The sequence below is a fragment of the Cervus elaphus genome, chromosome 30 (assembly GCF_910594005.1).
Source record: "Cervus elaphus chromosome 30, mCerEla1.1, whole genome shotgun sequence".
NCBI classification, from domain to species: Eukaryota; Metazoa; Chordata; class Mammalia; order Artiodactyla; family Cervidae; genus Cervus; species Cervus elaphus.
Window position 1 is genome coordinate 25,386,428 of NC_057844.1, and position 3,501 is coordinate 25,389,928.

Genomic DNA, 3,501 nt, shown 5'->3' on the forward strand with positions numbered 1-3,501 from the left:
GGAGGCTTTTGCGCAGGGAACCCCATCTGGGGAAGGCAGATGTGATGGCCTCAACTTTTGTGCGCGCTTGTGTGTGTGTGTGTGTGTGTGTGTGTGTGCGCGCGCGCGCGCATTGAGGGAGACGACGCAGTTCTCTGGGGACTTGGGGACCTTTCTCTGCAAGCAAAAGCATCTACTTTCTGCCAATTCTTCCCCTTTTATGAATCCCACGCAGCCCCCACTCCAAACCACGAGTCTCGGAGCATCACAGGAAGCCCAGCTCTGAGCTGCGTGGGGGCATCGCCCGGTCCTGTGACGGGCCTCGCCTCAGACCTCTCTCCTCCAGCGTTTTTCTTCTTCCCCCCTCCAAGACCTTTGCCAGATCATCAGATGAGATGAATAGGATTGCAGTTTCCCTCACTGACAGGGAGACAGGGAGACAGGCAATCATAGAAACTCCCTACTGGGCCACTGGCTCAGAGAGTCACACATCTTAAAAGAACTCTGAACAGGGAGCCTTTACCTGGTATGCCTAACACCGGTTACCACTCAGCCCTGTGACCTTCCCGCAGTGACTCTGGATTCCTCTTTTTATTCAACTGGAAAGCGAGAGGCTTGGATTATTTGATGTCAGAGGTCTCTTCCACTTTGACAGTCAACAACCCAGGTGGCCCTCTGGCCTCTATGGCCTGCGAAGGGCTGAGCCCTGAGAGATGTCCCTGGCGTGGCCTCTGGTCCCTGCTCTGCCTGTCCGGCTGCATTCACCTTGGCATCATCTCCCTGATGAGATGGCCAGAAGCACAAATCAATATAAAAAGATGCTGCTCAAGCCTCAGTGACCATGTAAACTTGCCCAGATACTGCCACCTACCAGCGCCCAGCTCCTGGGGTCGTGGTAGCTGTGCCAGTGTTCGTGGTTCTCCAGGTAGAGGCCTATGGGGGTGGCAAGCTTAACTCCGAGGCTCCTTTGGTAAGAGAGCAAAGGCTCTATCTCTCCCATTTCCTTCTCCAGGGAAATTGTCCATATGTTCATCTTTTCTGTGTGACTCTTTGCATATAGGATCTAAAAAGCAGGATGCTGAACGAGTTGCACTATCCAGAGGGCATATTCTGAGACTTGCTTCTCTCCCAACACACTTGCCTTTGTATGCTAAACTTTACCATCCACATGCTACTTTCATGAATTGTCCTACATCCACCTACCACTTGCTCTATTAGGTACTTAGATTTCTACTTAGCCTCCTGATAAGCAGTAACATCAATGAAATCATTGCTTTGTTATAAACCAATTGTATTTCAATACAAAGTAAGTAAGAAATAATCTGTGAGGATTTTCTTGATGTTTTCTGAACTTGGTTTCCTAGGGCTGCTGTAACAAATTTCCATAAACTGTTTCAAAATTGATGTGAGAGGCAAAGCTTCTCATATTAATTTTTTAAATTTTTCATGTACAAATGATTTAGAAAATGTTAATTGTCAAATTTGTCTTCAAAAGTAGGTTAGGCACCATTCAAGGTCCTGGGAGTTTGTGGGCACAGTTTAGCGACATAGTACCAGCTTCTAGCAAGCATGATCACCCTATCTTTCTCCCAAATCTTTCCTGCCTTATTCAGAGAGAGATGAATGGTTTTTTAAAAAAGCGTGGAATTTGGAAATCAGATGGAGAGTCATTAAATTCTGATGCTCTCATTTATTACCTCTGTGATTTAAGCCAATCACTTAACTTCTCTAAGCCTCAATTTCCTTATCTATAAGATGGAAATAATAGTGTCCACATAGTTATGTTGTTGTGAGGGTTAAATGTGTGTGTGAGCTTGCACACGCGCACACACACAGATATACACACACACAGAGTTCCTAGCAATTGTCTTGCATATAATAAATGCTTAAAAATATTAGCTCTGTCTTTTCTTCCTTGCTACTATCAAAGCAGCATTCAGAATTACTTTGTCCATTCTCTAATTTCCTTCTAGGTTATCAGGAATCTTACGTTCTGTGTCTAATATTCCCAGATTCTCTGCCTCTTTTCCTTAATTCCTTCATTTCTGCCCCCCTTCTAATGATTCCTTCTCACACTCTGTCCTCTCTCTCATGCCTCCATCTCTCTTCTTTCAGGCAGTTCCCCCTTTCCATCTGCCACAATTTCAGAGATCTATGCCCTGTAAAACTAAGATAACTCAGAGAAGACTGTGGGTCATAAAAATTCATACTTCTTTTGCTCTTTCATGAAGTGTCAATAGTCCTTTTTGTTTATTTGCTTGTTTAAATCATAGTATTCCCCCAAAGCCTGAAGAAATTTATGTTATCTAATGCTGTGGAAAAATTCCTGGACCACAGTCTTATTAAATTTGACCGACATTTTTGAGCATCTGCTATATGCCAAGCAGTGCCCCAGGCACTAGGGAGATAAAAATAAAGCCAAAGTCTTCTAAAATGCTTACAGTTCAACTGGGCAGACTGATATATAAATACCTACTTTGAATATAAGTATGCCTTGTGAGGCTTCAAACAGTGCATGTGAAAGAATCCCCTGTGCTTTTGTGGTCATGAGATTGTCTTGGGCTGGCCAGTCAAAGTACTCAACCTGCCCACAGCCCCTACTGAGTGAGGAGCCCTTTTCTGCTCCCCCTGAGCAGAGCTTATTGGTTTTGTCTTCATGTGATGGATGGCCACATTTTTTTTCCCCCTTGGCCACCCATCATCTCGCCACTGTTTGAAACTTTGTGAGAAGCAGAGCCCATCTCTCACTCATGAAGCCTGAAAGGCCATATACTCTTTCCCATCCTCTGATCACCACCCAACACCAATGTAGCTGGGGTGAGAGCATGTGACCTAGGCTTGGACAGTCAAATATACCTCCCTTGGACCTGGAATTGAAACTTGGTCACACAAAAGAATGGAGATGAGGAGAGTGCTTTCTGGAAGTGATGGTGACACTGTCCAGGTTCCAGGGTCAGCAAGGGCAGGGGGACAAGAGTGAGACCTGGCTTCCAGGGCCCAGTGTCGGTTACACGTCATGGCTCCTCCTGTTCAGTGATGGCAGGAGTATCCATGCTCAGTTAATTTGGAGGTATGACTTGGCTGCTGCTCTGGCTTCTCAGCCTCCGTTTGTTTCTGTTCATTTTCTGAACCTCTCTCTGATCCAATATCCTTTCAATATATATTTTTTCCTTAAATGAGCCACACTGATACTTAGCAACTAAGAATGCTTTGACTGAGTCCTGATACAAAGTCTCTACCTCAACAAGGAGAATGCTAGCTAACTGATCCGGGTAACTTCTCCTTCTAGGACATTCAAATTGGAAATATGTGAGTGGGTCACTCAGAACCCAGAACAGAAGCTAAGAGCACACACCAGGGGCTATGAGAGAGCAGGGACTGTGTGTAGGCTGAAATTGTAAGTTATGAACAAGCAAAGGCTATGAGCTAGCAGAAATCAAAGCACATGCAGAGGGGAGGAAGAGGTGGTTGGCTGATAGCTGCAAGGAAGCAGAAGTCAGAGGCACTGAGTCCCCATGATGG